At 38.4% G+C, this 18838-nt stretch overlaps 1 protein-coding gene across 1 annotated transcript in view; it reads right to left on the bottom strand.

Moving 5' to 3' along the window:
• LOC149567482 (uncharacterized) overlaps positions 1 to 18838 on the bottom strand; it is a 60207-nt gene that overhangs the window by 24258 nt on the left and 17111 nt on the right. The gene's annotated exons all lie outside the window — the stretch shown is intronic.

Genomic DNA, 18838 nt, shown 5'->3' on the forward strand with positions numbered 1-18838 from the left:
TCCTATCACTACACTTATCATTCTTCAATCTTCAACCTAGGGGTGGGACTACCACTTATTTTTGCCTCTTCGTTGCCTTAGGATGGACTACACTTATATCTCCCAACTTCATTCCTAGGGTGGTCTAGCTTATTTCTACCTCGCCAAATGTCCTATCATGGATTCTACACTTATCTCTCCAATCTTCAACCTATAGATGGGATGATGAAGTGGTGGATGATGAATGCAAGAAGAATCAAAAGAAACAAAACCAAACAAGAACAAGGAGTGAAATCCGCTTAAGGACCACCTTTCAACTCTAGAATGAATTGAATTCACCTTTACTAATACCCAAGTTTTCTTTGAAGTTCGGATTAGACCTAAGAATTTCAAGCCCTTTGCAAATAATGATGCCCTAGCTGAAGAAATCAGAATTCTATCCTCTTGAAATTGCTCATCCTGGTGCCAAAAATCAGGTCCTTGATCATGTACTTCTTCTTCAACAAAAATCTTCCAACCTAGGAAAATTAGACCTCCACAAATTTTGGCTCCACAAAGTTCGGCTCCACAAATTTCGGCTAGGGCAAAAATTGCAGCTCTCTATGGAAGAAAAAAATCTGATCTCAAACATGAAAATCTGCTCTTTGCAAAAATACTAAGTCTGGAAATGTTCTCCCTTTGCAAAGAAAAATCGCCAACAATGGAAATAGGCTGCCTCAAAATTGCCAAGGAAAGGAAGAGACCTGCTTGTAGAATGAGAAATGAAGGAGGAAGCCTTCTTATACCCAACTCTACACACTCCTAGTTGGCCGACTAGCCTTAGGAGAGAGAAAATTTAATTAGTGCACAATTTTGGCCCAGATTTAAATGCCAAGCTAGAAATTAATTTTGCCATAGTGAATTTTGCATTTTTAATTGCCGTTTAAGACCAAAATTGCAAAAAAAAAATTAATAGAGCCTCAGAGATGCTAAACATTTTCATTTAATGATGTTTTAGTAATTAAAATATCATTTAAAATCGGATTTGGCAAGCTAAAATTGATTTTTTTCAATTTTAATTTACCGATCACTTTAAATATTTTTAAAAAATCTTCAAGGCAAATTTAACCTATTTAACACCAATTTTTGCAATTTAATCCAAAATCAATTTTTCAATGCAATTTTAATTTTTGACAAAAATAAATCATTTCTCTAGAATCCAAAATCGATTTTCTTCAATTCAATTTCACTATCGCAAAATTTTCTTTTCACCAAAAAAATTTAAAATTTTCCAAAACAATTAACTCTAAAAAACTTATTTTGAAAATGCTAAAGATTATATATTTATATCCAATTTTCAAAATAAAACCGTCTAAGTCCAAAATTTGTAAATTTATCCTGCCAAGAATAGTCCAAATCATCGATAAATGTTGCCTTTGAAATTTGTTCGGCCTAAGGATAAAGTTACCAGTTCCAAAAAATGAAGTTAAAACTAGGTGAAAAACAAATCTAACCCATCCCTCCTGACCCGAAGGCATCCAAGGTGTAAAATTTTCTAAAATCGGAAATTTGTGGACAACTTCAAAAAATATTTGCTAAGGCAACCAAGAAAATTCAAAAAATCCGCGAAAATTGCCCAGGCTTGCTCGAAAAAGGGGGACCCCAAAAATTTTGGGGCGATGATGCTAAAACTTCACAACACCATGTCACACAATCCTGTTATCTCACGATCTACCATGCAACTCCCTGAAGTTGATCATCTAATGGCAAGGGAAAACCACAATTGTTGATGGAGAATGAGGATAAAACTTGGGAAAATGCAGCACTAGCACCATTGAAGAAAATGAAAACATGTGGTAGAGCCTAAAGGTTTCACCATTTCGTAGTTGGCAAAAAGGGAAGCCTGCTAAATAGCGAAACAAGCATAACATTTATTTTAGTCGCAGACATGACGTGTTAACCCATTGTGACAAATTTCAACCCATTGAAGATTTCTCAGATTGGTTATCTGTAATGGGCTGAATGGGGGCAATAATAGCCAACAAGAACTAAAACAAACAATGAGGAAGAATTGAAGGAATCTTTGGAAGGTGTGAAGCTATCTCAATTGTCAAGTTCTAATATCCTCTATGATTGATAGACAAGAAATATCTTACTTTGGGTAGAGTAATATCTCTAACTACGTTGTGTTCCTTTCTTTTATTGAACTTGTTATTCTAGCACAAAATATAGGGTGATCCTTAGAGAGGACATTACAAAACCCTTTAGCCTGTTGGAAGAACCAGTTTGAAGTTTGATAAAAGAAACTTTGACCCATAAAAACAGTTTCTACACCATGTTTGAGAAAAAGGAAGAACTACTAACTTGGTGTAAAAGCCTTGAATCGTATATGGACAGTCTCTGGGTCATTCATTTGGAAGATAAACTGAAAGTTTGAAGAGTTATTATGCCTGTATCCTTAGATTAGGAAGGTCTCATGTGCTCCAAAAAATGCCCCTTCATGGAGCCTAGAGTGAAAATGAATGGTTACAAAGAGCAAGAAGAAAAGGATGATCATGGCAGAGAAGGCAGTGGAATGTTTTTCTTGAGCATAAGGATGGGATTGAGCTTTCTTCTAGCAGTTGCAGTCAAGGAAAGAATTCAACTAATTGAACTAGGTCTCGTAGGGAACAAAACTGTTTTAAGTCTTAGCTCTCCTTGATCACAGGAAATTGTAGTTTATTTTTTATAGTTTTGTACTCAGTTGTATAACTGAGAAGGCCCAGAAATTGGACAACTGTAATGAAAAAAAATTAATGTTCAAGTGATGGCACCAATATAACCCTCAATTTAATGATCAATAAAAGTTATCAGACCATTTCGTAGAGAATATGACCAAGTACATATCTGTAGCAGCCTAACCAAAATCTATGACTATTCGAGCCCACTGAGGGGGTTTTTGCCAACTACTTACACCAAAAGACTCAAACTTCTAAGTCATGTCACTTGCTTATGGAGGAATGGTGTGGAAATGTTGAGACTGACAGATCAGCTATATGGATATGAAAGTTCATACTTCTGATTAGTTATAACCTATGTTCCATTGCATTTTGGGGATGGGGAAGGGAGGGGACGTGCTTCTAAGACATTTCCTAAAGGGCGAAAAATAGGGGATGACAATGTACAACTTTTAAAAAAATATATAAACACACACATACATACATACATACATATGTCTATACACGCGCACGCACACAGAACTATACACACACGCACATGCACACGCACACGTACATATATATATAGCAGTCGTATAACAACATAAATGATTAAAGCAGCAATATAAATCATGGGCAGTAGTATACTCAATGGTATAAAGCATCAAAATTGTGGTCTATCAAAATGTATATCCACATCAAAATGTCTCAAACATCAAAATATAACAGGTTACAGGCACAGTTATGAGACTAAGCCTCATTCACGAATTTGAATCTTGTGAAATAGATAGGAAGTAATATGCTTTCATTTTGAGCTTTTGTTTAAATCATTTTAGACTCATCTAGAGTTAACAAGACAAACGCATGCCCCTATGAGGCCCTCATGTTGTTGCCTTGGCAAAAACAAAATATAAAATAAGTGTTTTTTTTAAGCCCAAAATTGTCCCAAGGCGCACAGGGCAGCAATCCTTCCTAGGGATGGACAGTGGACGTTTTGGCGTCCCCTTAGTAATTCTAGGGATGGTCAACATCTAGGAACATTTGCTAGCAATTCTGGCAATTTTTTGCAATTGGGGACAGCTAGGGTGATGTTTCCTTTAAATACCCATGTCCCAGAAATGGGAAAGGGACAAAGACAAGGGGTGTGGAGACAAGGGACATGACCCCGTGAAATATAGGTTATAACATATAGAACAGGACTAACCAACATTATTTCAATGAATAATTTCAAGTATTCATTTGAACAACAATAATTTTGAGGGGATAACAAGAAACAGTCCTCTTGGGTTCTTCCTCAATCTGATGGTTAACTTCTTAACACTACAAATAATATTGATGTTTCTCTTACCCCTCACCATAAGAGGCAAGGAGCAAAATACAGAAAAGCGTGTAGCTCACAAACACGAATCATTCACAAGCTTGCAGCTTAAGTCTCTTATGATCAGGCATCAGTAAAGCCATTGATATATTTAGTTTTCTTTAGGCTAATGGGCCCTTCTCATGTTGCCACTGGTCATTGTTTGTGCTGATGCAGAAACAAACTTAGTAAGTTTTCATATTTGCATATGTCAGTCAATAAACTAATGCTTTATATGTAACATACAAATTTCCTAGAATGAAATTGAATACTAAAATCTGAAAATAAAGCAGTTAGGGAAGTAATACACATAACCATATTACCAAAGTAAACATTCTTAATACCTTACAATCCATTTCATGCGAAAATAACTGAAAAATTGAATAACTAACTAATTTCTATAACAATACAAGAAAGACTAAATCATTTCCATTCATTCCAATATATATATATATATATATATATATATATATATATATATATATATATATATATATATATATATATTATGAAAAAGAAGTTTCATCACAAAGAATGGAAAAGGAAACATACAAAATCTGGCTGAGGTGTCTGATGATGTTGTGCAAGCCTCAGCCATCTGGGAAGAGGAGAAGCATTAGCTTAGGCTTAACCTCCCAACCATGGGGGTTATCAATCCCCACACAATCTTTTAACAAAAAAGGTCCTCCCTACCCTGGGGTTAGGCTTGGGGCACTATTAGTGCAGCCATCTGAGATAATCTTCTTTGGAACTCCATGAAGTCTAAAAATCTCTCTCATGAATTTGTGAGCAATTTTTGGTGCGCCATCGATTAGGTTACTAGGTATGAAATGAGCCACATTGGTCAGTCTGTCTACCATTACTAGAATGGTGTTGTGTTTACTTCGAGTTATGGGTAGTCCTTGTAAGTAATCCATGGAAATTATCTACCACTTCCATTTTGGTACTTCATTTGGGTATAGGAGGCCAACTGGATAATAGTGTTCTGCCTTAATTTTTTGACACTCTAGACATCCTACCACATAATCCATTGTTTCTCTTTCCATCCCCTTCCAAAAATATAGTGGTTTTATATCTGCCATCATTTTGGTCACCCCAAGATGTCCAGAATAAGGAGCTGAGTGGAATTCTTCTAAAATCATTCTTCAAATTCCCAGTGCTTTGGGAATGTACATCCTATCACCATACCTTAATAATTCGTCTTCTTTCATTTTGAAGTCTTTGTACCTGGGGTCCTGTGGGTCCCTGAGAAGAGCATGATTGACCTTTGCATAGAACTCATTTTGCTTTAAATGTTGTAATACTTGATCCCTTGTTTAAATTTATGACAATCATAGCGAAAACATGCCTTCGTCGGCTCAAGGCATCTGCTACCTTGTTCTCTTTGCCTTTAATGTAGCTAATGTCAAAGTCGTAATCTACTAAAATTCCAACCATCTCCTCTACCTAGCGTTAAGGTTGGATTGAGTAAAGATGTACTTTAGGCCATGGTGATCTGATCAAAGCTTGAAAGGCTTCCCTATAAAGTAGTACCTCCACATTTGGAGGGCATGCACAATGGCAACGAGTTCCAAATCATAAGGAGTGTAGTTTTGCTCATAGTTCTTTAACTTCCTTTACTCTCATATGCAACAACTTGTTCTTCTTGCACTAGTACACCTCCTAATCTTTCCTCAGATGCATTAGTTATACCACAAATTCCTTCTGGGGGTCTGGTACTTTTAGTATAGGTGCAGTAGTTAATTTCTCCTTTAGGTACTCAAAGGTTGACTGACATTTTTCAGTCCATAAAAATTTCTTCCCCTTCTTCTGAAGTGAGGTGATCGGGTAAGCTATTTTAGAGAAATCTCTAACAAACTTCCTATAGAATCCTACTAATCCCATGAAGCTTTTGACTTCTGTCACATTCTTAGGTATGGGCCATTTCTCGATTGCTTTGATTTTTGCAGGATCTACAACTATCCCTTTAGCTGATATAATATGTCCTAGATACTGGATCTCTTTTTGATAAAAGGCACACTTAGACAACTTCCTGTAAGCTTATGTTCTCTCAACCTCTATAGAACTCTTTCTAGATGTTCTTGGTGTTCTTTTTCATTTCTCGAGAAGATCATAATATCATCCATAAAGACCAATACAAACTTATCCAAACAATCTTGAAAAATACTATTCATTAGGCTCATGAGGGCTGTCGGGGTGTTAGTTAACCCAAAGGGTAATACTGTAAACTCATAATGCCCATATCTAGTCCTAAACGCAGACTTGTGGATGTCTTCATCCTTGATGTGGAGCTGATGGTATCCTGATCTTAAGTCAATTTTTGAGAATATTGTAGCGCCTTTCATTTGATCAAATAGATCGTCGATTGTAGGAAGTGGGTACCGGTTCTTGATTGAGACCTTATTGAGCATCCTATAGTCTGTGCACAATCTCATAATTTCGTCCTTCTTCCTGATGAACAATACCGGGGCTCCCCAAGGTGAAACACTGGGTCGAATAAGTTTCTTATCCAACATATCTTGTAACTGCAATTGTAGTTCCATCGATTCAGTGGTGGTCATCCGATAAGGAGCTCGAACTATAGGTTCTACCCTAGGTACTAAATCTATTGTAAAATCAAAAGCTCTAGATAGAGGTAGTCCGGGAAGTTCCTATGGAAGCACATCTTGGAATTTCTCAAGGTATGTATACTTGTTTGCAAATGATCTTTTCGGTCCATCCCCTATTTCTCCATCTTCCATGTTATTTCTATCTCTCTCTACATCTCCAATTTTAACTGCAAAAATCTCACATCCTTTCCTTTTGCATCTCTTGAGTTGCATGGCGGATATTTGATGAGGTTTGATTTCATGCAGAACTCCCTTAATACTTACAAGATTGCCTTGATCATCCAAACATTCTACTGTTTTGGCAAGACAGACAACCTTGGCCTTGTGCTCACTAAGCCAGTTAATGCCTATGGTGATGTCATAGAACCCAAGAGGTGCTACATACAGGTCTAGTTCTATAGAGAATTTTGGAAAGTCAAATCATGCCTCAAACAGACACTGCTCTACCTTAGCCCTTGACTAGTTTGCATACTCAAATGTCCATGGATTTGTCATGTAACTAGACCTCCTTGGAAGTCTACTTAATAATTTAGGAGATATAAAACATTCTGAGGCTCCAGTATCAATTAATATAGAAACGGGGTTTCCGTAGATCTTACCCGAAGTTTTGATCGGGCCTATATATTGTTCGGTAGGTAGTGCTGCATGAATCCTATGCTGGTAAACATGTTGCTGTGGTGGTAGGGGTGGTCGAGGTGGTTGGTTGGGATTTTCTCTTACCAGGACATTTGTTAACATAGTGATCCCCTCCACAATTGTAGCATCCTGTTAGTGGCCCCTTCCTCTCATTTCCCTTGCCATGCTTATTAACATTAGGGTTACTTTTGAAATCCTTATTACCATTTCCTCTTGGTTCTAGTTTGTTGGGTTTGTAGTCTTTAAATTGTTTCTTGAGGGATCCGATATATGCACCTTTTGAATTCCAACTCATTTTCCTTTTGTTATCTCGAATAGAATCATCTCTTTTGATTTTATGTTCCTGACGAACATTCTTTTCTAGGGCTCCTTCCATGGTTCGAGGGGTGAGAACATCAACTACCCCACCGATCCTATTATTTAGTCCCATGATAAATTTTCTCACTTTTAGATTTCTATCTTGTTGATATGGAGGTACATACTTCAGTAGACAGGTGAATTTCTCCCAATACTTGTGTACAGACAAATCCCCTTGCCTAAGGTTTTGGAAGTCCAACAGCTTTGGTCATAGAAAGTTTGGGGTAACCAATGATTTTTAAAGATGGTCACGAACTTCTCCCAGGTAATTTCAGTTGTTTTAATATTCAATTCAACCTTGTTATTTCCCCAAGTAGTAGCTTCTCCTGAAAAATGGCATGTATATTCCCCAAACTACCTTTGAGGTTTCCAAAAAAATCCTAACCTCGAAATATTGTTCCATTTCCATTTACCAACCCTCTGCATCCTATCCGGATTCGGAACCATAGAACTCGAGTGGTTTGATTTTTGTTTGCAAATAAATCACTATTTCAAGTTTCTTTTGTTTCTCAATTTGGGTAAGTGAGGCTTGAGCATTTCTCTCACTGTGTTTAGAAATTTCAGGTTTTGTTCTGGTGGGGGGGGGGGGGGGAGGATTGCATTTCCTCTTCACTTTGCAAATTTGGGTTGCCAATTTGTTCATCCTCTTCTCTATATTGTCTAACTTCATTTGTGTGTCTTGCAAAACCTAAAGTAGCAGATCAGCGAGAGGGAGTGAATTTTTTCTCATGGACCATTCCGTGGTCTGCGACATTCACGTTGTTGTTCATGTTTCTTAATTATTGTGTCCTGAAAACAAGTGCAAGTTCTTTATGTCAAATTTTCTAATTTATACACATTTATGTAGAAACAAAAAAAAAATGAGAAGAGGAGGAAATGGCACAAGAATAGACAAAATTTCGACTGCTTTATCGAACACTAAGCTACATTTATAGCAGCCTTCATTTACAAAATTCCCTCTACTAAGGGTGTTACATTTAGACTATAGCTTCAATCACCTTGAGATTTTATTTTCGACTTCTTGTTCAATTTCAATTTCAGTTATACACATATCTTGCACCATCCAAGATCTATGGAAGTGCATAAGAGGGTTAGCCTGGCGGGCGTTCCAAAATTGAATAAGTTTGTTTCTATAAGTTGCCTTCTTGGTAGGAGTCCACCAGACCCTTTCCTTCCTCATTCGTTGCAAAGCTTGTTTTAAGGTTTCGTCATCCCAAGGCATGGAACAATAAGAATAATCATAGTTCGGCATGTTCTTAATCAAGTATGGAAAGATGGGACGTTGCGCCTTCTTTCGAGGTGTTTTTCGTGTATACATCCTATTACATTTAAATCTAAGAAAATCTCAAGTTTACTAATCTTGCTAGGTGATGCGCGCAAGGCTCAGTGTCGAACCCAGAGCTTTGATACCATATGTAACATACAAATTTCTTAGACTAAAATTGAATACTAAAATCTGAAAAATAAAGCAGTTAGGGAAGTAATACACATAACCATATTACCAAAGTAAACATTCTTAATACCTTACAATCCATTTCATGAGAAAATCACTAAAAAACTGAATAACTAACTAATTTCTATAACAATGCAAGAGAGACTAAATCATTTCCATTCATTCCACGATACAAGACAGAAATTTCATGACAAAAAATGGAAAAGGAAAAATACAAAATCTGGCTGAGGTGTCTGATGATGTTGTGCAAGCCTCGGCTTTCTAGTAAGAGGAGAAGCATTAACTTAGGCTTAACTCCCAACCATGGACCTTATCAATTCCCACACAATATTTTAACAAGAAAGGCCCTCCCTGCCCCGAGTTAGACTTGGGGTACTATCAGTCCAGCCATCCGAGCATACCGGTGTTTAGAATGTCCGCTCAGTAATAGGCAGGCGTGCCTGATTAACTGGCACCACCAACATCATGTGATCAAATGGAAGGCAAGCACGCCTTTAAATGACCTTGGCCAAGGATTTAGATGGGTTTATAATACTCGATCACCACCGCTCAACTTGACAACAAGGTATATAAATTAAACATGAGCTTACTTGGATATATGTAGAAATTTATTATAAAATTTATCATCTATAATAGTTCTGATTTTTGTTCTTCCTTTGCAAGGATTTTCTTTACCTCTTCACCCTCTTTCATTGGTCATTCCAACCAGGGTGAGTCATTGGTGTTTGTTCAACTTGTTAGTCATGGAATTCTATCTATTAGAGGGTACATCGCTGGTATACAACTGATGCAAAGATGTAATTTAAATTTGGCAACATGTCATTCTTATGATTCAAAACCACACTTGCTTAAAACAAAAGACAATTCACAAATGTGTCATAATAAGGAAAGATTTGTTCTTTATGAGAGTCTCTCATTTTGTATATCGGTCCTAATCTGGTATTGACAGTTTTGCATTTGATCTTGAAGGAAAATAAAAAGGAATCGACATAACATGAGTGGAATGCATATATATTGAACATACAATTGATGCATACTTTAAAGAGAGTCAAATGCATGATTTAGTCATAAAGAAAATACTTGCATCGGTTAAGAGTATGAAGAAAGAATGTAGAAAACACCACCATAACTTGAAATGAATGCTTGGTGGGATTCAGGAAGCCTTTGCCAAGCGGCTCAAGCCAACTTGACTGTGAAAGGAAATGCTATCATTGATATGGAGAAGCCCGTAATGAAAATAAAGGTATTAAGCTTGGTGCATAGGCAACAATTAGAGCTGAGAGAAAGGAAAAAGAATGTCGCTCCTCCAATGTGAAATGTTTTTTAATCTTGAATAGGCTCAAGTGAGCCGTGGCTCAACGTGGCAATTTCGATCAAGACCATCGGTTTTTAAGCTCAACAATTCAAAAGGAAAGAGTGGCGCCAAGTGTACATGTCGCCCCTCATAGAAAGTTATAAGTTTGAAATATTTGAGAGCTCCTTTGAAAATCTTTAATTAAATAAATATATATATATATTACTTCCAAATGATTCCATCATGTTATTATTATGTCCAAGGTTGTACCCATTAAAATACGTATATCTATATACGTGCATAATTCGGAGAATTATGATTTATTTTAACCTCATATCCTCTTGACATATATGCATGTATATATTTATACATATATTAATAGGGACAAAGTATAGATACTATTTTAATATCATGGTGGCATCATACATTTAGATACATATATGCGTATATATATATAGCTGGTGATGAAAGAAAAATGGAGACACCATCATAGAACAACAAAGGTAATGGTTCTGAACATGAATTTTGATTATATATATTTTTTATATGTTTTATATGTTGTCCAACTAGCTCATGCATGTAATAACCCTCCTCAAATCTGCCCTCAAAAATGCTGATGAAAGCTCAAAGAATTTTGTCAAACAATTCACATGCAAGGGACGTATGACTGATATAGTATTTCAGCTAGCTTCAAATGACCTTTTTACAATTTGCATCAATGAAAATTTTGTGCTAGAAGACTACAATGGACTACACAAATGACCTAACATGAGTGTGCTACTAATTTTGACAATATTCAGTGCATACATATGATCTAAGCATGAGAAATGAACACCTACAGCCAACTGACATTTTTACAAACAGTTGGTATGCAAACTAACTAGCTGATAAATAATGATATTAAATTGCTTAAATGACACCAGCAACTATTATCTTCTTAATTGCAATGAAAATTACAATGCTCATGAAATATGGCCAAGACTTTGGCATTTACATGGATTACAAAATGATAATGCTGGTATAATGCACACTTACAGCTGAAAGCTTATAACACCCTAAAAACAATACTAACAAAAGAACCTGGTTGTAGATAGCTGAAATAATTTCCTTCTATGCTGCCCCTTCTGCTTTGCTTTTTTCGGCCTGCTTTTTCGTACCCGCTTTTTCAGCCTGCTTTTTCGGTTCCGCTTTTTGAACTGCTTTTACGGATTGCTTTTTCCACCTACTTTTTCGGTTCTGCTTTTCTCGGGCTGCTTTTTCGTATTTTCTTTTTTCAGACTGCTACCATGTTGAATCTCAAGACCATATCTTTCAATGGCGTCAAGATTTCCAGCTTGAAGGGATTTCGTCCTTCAAACTATTGAGATATAATCTCCAGAAAATTCTCCAATTTTTTTTATATTTCCAAGCCTGAATAAATGAGAGCTATCCTCTTCCTTTTAATCCCTTCCTCGCTCCACGCTTCCGTCTTGCCAATGTGGGATAATACATGACTTTTAATATTACTTCTTTTTTTCTTTTTACAAAGTCCATGTATGTACTCAAAAGGGGGACTCTTGATTTTTATAAAGTGACTTTATGAAACATTATAATATTTAATTTAAATAGTCACTTTACCATTGTAACTTCAAACATTAAAATAATATACCAAATAAACTCGAAATCCCACATATAATAGCTCATTAGAAAGAGCCCAACAAAACGCATCTCATCCTTTCACTGAAAATTGAAGGCACTGCATCCCCCTATTGGCTTACTAAAAATAGTAAGTCTTCCTGACAACCCAACAAACGAACTCCGTTTGGCCTGTAATTAAATTTGACTAGGCCAAATAACCTCAGGATCCCTTTTGAAGTCCTGGTTAGCCCTCGGGACCATACAAGAATGGGCTAACGACAACATACCTCCAAACTGGCTAAGTGGGGGACATTACAGTCCGCCCCTCTTGAAATTGCTTGTCCCCAAGCAATCTCAACCCAAGATGCTGAATAATCTCCTCTGCCTCTCATGTCGCATCCTCAACTGGTAGGTTCCTCCACTTTACTAGGTACTCCCTGATAGTCCGCCTGCGAAGCACCCTCTCCCTGGAGTCAAGTATAGCCTCAGGAATCAAGATAAGTTTTCCCTCATCATCGAGAGGTGGCAATACTACTGAAGGCACCACATTATGCCCCAATGCCTTCTTAAGGCGTGACACATGGAACACGTTATGTACTTTACTGTCTGCAGGCAGCTCCAACTCATAAGCTACCTCACCCACTCTCCTGATTACTTTGAATGGTCCATAGTATCGTGGTTTCAATTTCTCTGCTCCACTCCTCTTGAGAGAGGATTGTCTATACGGCTGTAACATGAGGTACACCATGTCTCCTACCTCGAAAGATCTCTCAACCCTGTGCTGATCAGCATATTGCTTCTGCTGATTTTGTGCCCTTTGCAAATTTTCCTTCAAGGATCGCATAATGTCCTGACACTCTTGCAATATATCCTTGGCCTTAGGCACCCTACTATCCCCAAATAACAAATCCAGAAAATTAGGAGCATCATACCCATACAGTGCCATGAAAGGGGACATTTGAATAGACATATGGAAAGAGGTATTTCCCCTAGATGCAGCCACTTCACCCAAGCCTTCTGCTCTCCTGCAATGTAGTTTCGAAGGTACCCCTCAACCCATTTATTTACTATCTCTGTCTGCCCATCAGTTTGGGGGTGGTAACTGGTACTCGGAGTTAGCTTTGTTCCACACAACCTGAACAACTCCTGCCAAAAGTGGCTCATAAACCTACTATCCCTATCGCTGACTATGTTCCGTGGCATCCCATGTAATCTAAATACTTCTCGAAAGAATAGCTCTGTTGTCTGTACTGCTGAATATGTGGACGAAATCGCAAAGAAATGTGCAAATTTCGTCAATCTGTCTACCACAACAAAAATACAATCTCGACCCTGTACCTTGGGGAGGCCTGTAATGAAATCCATGAAAATGCTATCCCACTTCTTCTCTGGTATGGGTAGGGGCTGTAGTAAACCACCTAGAAAGGAATGTTCCTGTTTGTTCTGTTGACATACTGGGCACTCCCTAACAAACTGAAGCACCTCTGTTTTGAGTCCTTTCCAAGTGAAGCGCTCTCTCACCTGCCGATATGTCTTAAAGAATCCGGGATGTCCTGCCAATGGTGAATCATGAAATGCCCTCAGAATCTTCTGTTTCATAGCAGACCCGAGTACTAAATAAATCCTTTCCTTGTAGATGATCAAATCATTTACAATAGTGTATCGACTATCCTGAATAGTTCCTTCAATAACACTAGATGCCCAACTATCCCTGGCATACTCTGCCAAGATCAACTCTCTTCAATCGTCCATGACTATCCCAACAGCAAGCAAATGAGGCCTTTTGGATAAAGCATCTGCGACGATATTTTTCTTCCCTTTGACATAGACTATGTCAAAATCATAAGCCTGTAACTTACTCACCCATTTCTGTTGCCTGTCATTGAGATCCTTCTGTCCAAGGAAATGTTTCAAGCTGTTATGATCTGTTTTTACTGTGAATCGGCTCCCTGCTAAGTATTGCCTGAACTTAGCTAGCGCGTGCATGATTGCTAGCATTTCTTTGTCATAGATGCTGTAAGTTCTCTCAACACCTCGTAATTTCCTGCTCTCGTATGCGATGGGATGTTTGTCCTGCATGAGGACAGCTCCTACGCCCTCTCCTGAGGCATCACACTGCAGCTCAAAAGGCTTGGTGAGATCTGGAATGGCTAAAACAGGGCATATACTCATCAGCTCCTTGAACCTGTCAAAACAATCCTGAGCCTTCTCTGACCACTTGAAACTGTCTCTCCGTGTCAAATCTGTAAGTGGTGCTGCTATTTGTGAAAATCCCTTCAGAAATCTGCAGTAGAACCCGCAAAGCCCAAGAAATCCCTTGAGTTGCGAAATGTTCCTCGGCAGTGGCCAATCCAGAATGGCCCTGATCTTGTCTGGGTCAACCCGAACACTTCCTGCACTAATAATATGCCCTAGATAGAGCAACTCTGTCATCCCGAACTCGCATTTACTCATCTTGGCATATAATGACTCCCTCTCTAGAATGTTGAGCACTGCATCAATATGCTTCAAATGTTCCTCCCAAGTACGGCTGTATATCAGTATATCATCAAAAAAAATCAACACTAACTTCCTCAACTGATCTCTGAATACTCTATTTATACAGGACTGGAAAGTGGCGGGGGCATTAGTCAACCCAAAGGGCATGACTAAGAACTCAAAATGTCCATAGTGGCATCTAAAAGCTGTCTTCTCTACATCCACCTCTCTAACCCGTATTTGGTGGTAGCCGGATCTCAAATCAATCTTAGAGAAGTAGCAGGCACCGTGCAATTCATCAATAAGCTCATCAATGCGCGGAATAGGGTATCGGTTCTTGATTGTCTTCTTGTTTAGTTCCCTATAATCAATGCACATCCTCATTGTACCATCCTTCTTCTTCACCAATACTATTGAAGAAGCGAAAGGACTCTTGCTTGGTCGTATGTGCCCCATGTCAATCGACTCCTTGATTGCCTTTTCTATTTCATCTTTATATCTCTTTGGATGACGGTAGGGTGTGATGATGACTGGCTTAGCCCCTTCCTCTAACTCAATAACATGCTCAATTCCCCTATCCAAGGGTCTCCCTGGAGGTATCTCACCAAACACCTTAGTATGTTTGGTTATTTTTTGTACATCAGGGGGATACTCCTGTTTATGTTGCTCTGTCACTTCAGGCATTACTCTGAACTCTGCTGTCCACTGCACCTAGTCGTGTCTGAAGAAACTCTGCATCCGCTTGAGTGACACCACTCGTAGTCTCCCATCTGACAAACCTCTGAGTACTATCTTCATACCATTTGCCTCAAACCTCATTTCCATTTTCTGGAGGTTAAATGTAAACTCTTCCAGAGATTTCATCCAATTCATCCCAAGCACCATATCCTAATCACCAATGTTGACAACAAAGAAATCTCCCACCATGTCATAATCTCCCAAACGAAGCTGCAAGTTGGAGATTTTCTTGGTACAGTCGATTTTGAAGCCGTCGGCAACCATCACCTTAAATCCTCTATGCTCTTCTGTATGTAGCCCTCTGCGTGTCACAAACTTTTCATCAATGAAGTTATGTGTTGCCCCTGTATCAATGAGTGCCACAAATCTTTGTCCATCCAAAGTTCCCCTAACTCTGAAAGTGACGGCCTCCTGTATGCTAGACAACTGAGCTATCGTGCTATCACTGTGTGCTTCCTCATGTGAAGAATTATCATCTCCATCTGATTCTGATGACTGCTTTGAATCTCCATCCACTGACTCTTCGGCTGAAAAGTACTCCATCTATTTGGCTTTTGCTTTCAATGGACACTTATGTGACAAATCCCAAGGCTCCCTGCAATGAAAACAAAGCTTCTTCTTCCTAAGATCATTAAGTGTCTCATTGTCCAACCTCTTACTTTCCTCCTTATGTGGCTGACCCTCTCTATGAAAAGGTTTACTAACCTTATCTTTCCTCGAAGGGAAACTCTTTGCCTGGAATTTATTTTTAGAAGCTGAAGAGGAATCCATGTCACGAGCTTTCTTAATGGCTTCCTGCAAAGTGGGAGGGTTGAGAGCTTTAATCCACCCTCTCAACGGATCAGCTAACCCATCCATAAATAGAACTAGTATCCTCCGTTCAGATACATCTGTTACTAACACTGCAAGTTTCTGAAATTCTGAAATGTATGTTTCCAATGATCCCCATTGTTTAAGCTGAGCTAACTCCTTGAAATGGAGTTCTGGATCCTTCCTATCAAAACGTTCAATCAGTCTCTCCGTAAACTCCACATATGAGGTAATGTGTGCATGACCCATAGTGACCATACCATGATGCCACCACTCGTGTGCTAACCCATCCAGATGAATTGCTGCATAGTTAATAGTTTCTTCCTCAGGCATAGGTCAATTGAAAGTATGTATCAAGCTTTTGAACCCAAGCTCTTGCTGTAGACTTCCTCGAGCCATCATAATATGGTAACTGAAGTTTCCCTACTTTCTTTTGTAGCTCATAGCTCTGGTTCCTGTCATGTCCACATGGCATATGTTTCATCCGCACATCCATATACTCCCTAAAGGTAATTGCAGCAGTAAAATCTAGACCTCCGGCTTCCCAATCTCTCCTCAACTGGTCCTGTATATCAGTGATCTGGGGCTCTGGTACGGGCTTCTCTGGAGCTCTAGGAGGAAATGTGGGAATCATGGGCCTTGAACTCACTATCCTAGCTTGCTGGGGTGCATGACCGAAATTGCTCCCGACTTGTTCACCTCCATTATGTGTCCCATCCTGATTATTCCCATTCTGATTGTTACCATTCTGATTATTACCATTCTGATTATTTCCTCCACCTATGTTAGCGTTCAACCCCATTTCACGAGCCATCATCTGCATCATAAGCTCCATTCTCTGATTTTGTTCCTGTGCCCTCTGTTCTACTAATCGCTGTCCCTGTGCCAAGGTCTCTAATAACTGTAAGAATCTTTCCTCTCCAGGATCTCGAGCATTCCTGTCATCTCGGTCACCCATATTGATGTCTTGATGAAATAATACCTCCTCTGTGTCTGTATGACTGGATTCTATGTCCACCTGCACGGATGAACTAGACTGTTTGCTCTGCAGGTCTGAAATCCTATTTTGTCTTGCTCTGGTATTGTGGAAATTATAAGGCCCCTGTCGCATGCTCAAACAAAAAATGCCCTAATTTTAGTGTTTTGACATTTCGTCAAACACTTTCCCCTCTATCTGGCTATTCCAAATTCCCTATAAGACCTCTACAGGATGGCAGGATTTATAACTCTGATACCACTGTAATAACCCTCCTCAAATCTGCCCTCAAAAATGCTGATGAAAGCTCAAAGAATTTTGTCAAACAATTCACATGCAAGGGACATATGACTGATATAGTATTTCAGCTAGCTTCAAATGACCTTTTTACAATTTGCATCAATGAAAATCTTGTGCTAGAAGACTACAATGGACTACACAAATGACCTAACATGAGTGTGCTACTAATTTTGACAATATTCAGTGCATATATATGATCTAAGCATGAGAAATGAACACCTATAGCCAACTGGCATTTTTACAAACAGTTGGTATGCAAACTAACTAGTTGATAAATAATGATATTAAATTGGTTAAATGACACCAGCAACTATTATCTTCTTAATTGCAATGAAAATTACAATGCTCATGAAATATGGCCAAGACTTTGGCATTTACATGGATTACAAAATGATAATGCTGGTATAATGCACACTTACAGCTGAAAGCTTATAACACCCTAAAAACAATACTAACAAAAGAACCTGGTTGTAAATGGCTGAAATAATTTTCTTCTATGCTGCCCCTTCTGCTTTTTTTTTTCGGCCTGCTTTTTCGTACTCGCTTTTTCAGCCCGCTTTTTCAGTTCCGCTTTTTGAACTGCTTTTACGGATTGCTTTTTCCGCCTGCTTTTTTGGTTCCGCTTTTTTCGGGCTGCTTTTTCGTATCTGCTTTTTTCAGACTGCTACAATGTTGAATCTCAAGACCATATCTTTCAATGGCGTCAAGATTTCCAGCTTGAAGAGATTTCGTCCTTCAAACTATTGAGATATAATCTCCAGAAAATTCTCCAATTTTTTTGATATTTCCAAGCCTGAATAAATGAGAGCTATCCTCTTCCTTTTAATCCCTTCCTCACTTGCTCCACGCTTCCGTCTTGCCAATGTGGGATAATACATGACTTTTAATATTACTTCTGTTTTTCTTTTTACAAAGTCCATGTATGTACTCAAAAGGGGGACTCTTGATTTTTATAAAGTGACTTTATGAAACATTATAATATTTAATTTAAATAGTCACTTTACCATTGTAACTTCAAACATTAAAATAATATGCCAAATAAACTCGAAATCCCACATATAATAGCTCATTAGAAAGAGCCCAACAAAACGCATCTCATCCTGTCACTGAAAATTGAAGGCATTGCATCCCCCTATTGGCTTACTAAAAATAGTAAGTCTTCCTGACAACCCAACAAACGAACTCCGTTTGGCCTGTAATTAAATTTGACTAGGCCAAATAACCTCAGGATCCCTTTTGAAGTCCTGGTTAGCCCTCGGGACCATACAAGAATGGGCTAACGACAACATACCTCCAAACTGGCTAAGTGGGGGACATTACAATGCATGTCCAATGTGTGTACCCTATTACGAAGTCACTAGATCCTTACCAAGGTAGTTAGAGGCCATACCTAACGATCGGACCAATGGACTGGAGTAGTGCCCCATTCCTTAAATCCCGTTTAGCAATGTTTTCTCCCCTTCGTCTGCTCTTGCAACCACCCATGCAACATTTCCACAATAATAACAAGTTTTTACATTTTAAATCAATACTAGAAGTCTAGAATATAACACAGATAA

This window comes from Cupressus sempervirens, chromosome 3 (genome assembly GCF_028749045.1).
Source record: "Cupressus sempervirens isolate cs-2001-9-10 chromosome 3, ASM2874904v1, whole genome shotgun sequence".
Lineage (NCBI taxonomy): Eukaryota > Viridiplantae > Streptophyta > Pinopsida > Cupressales > Cupressaceae > Cupressus > Cupressus sempervirens.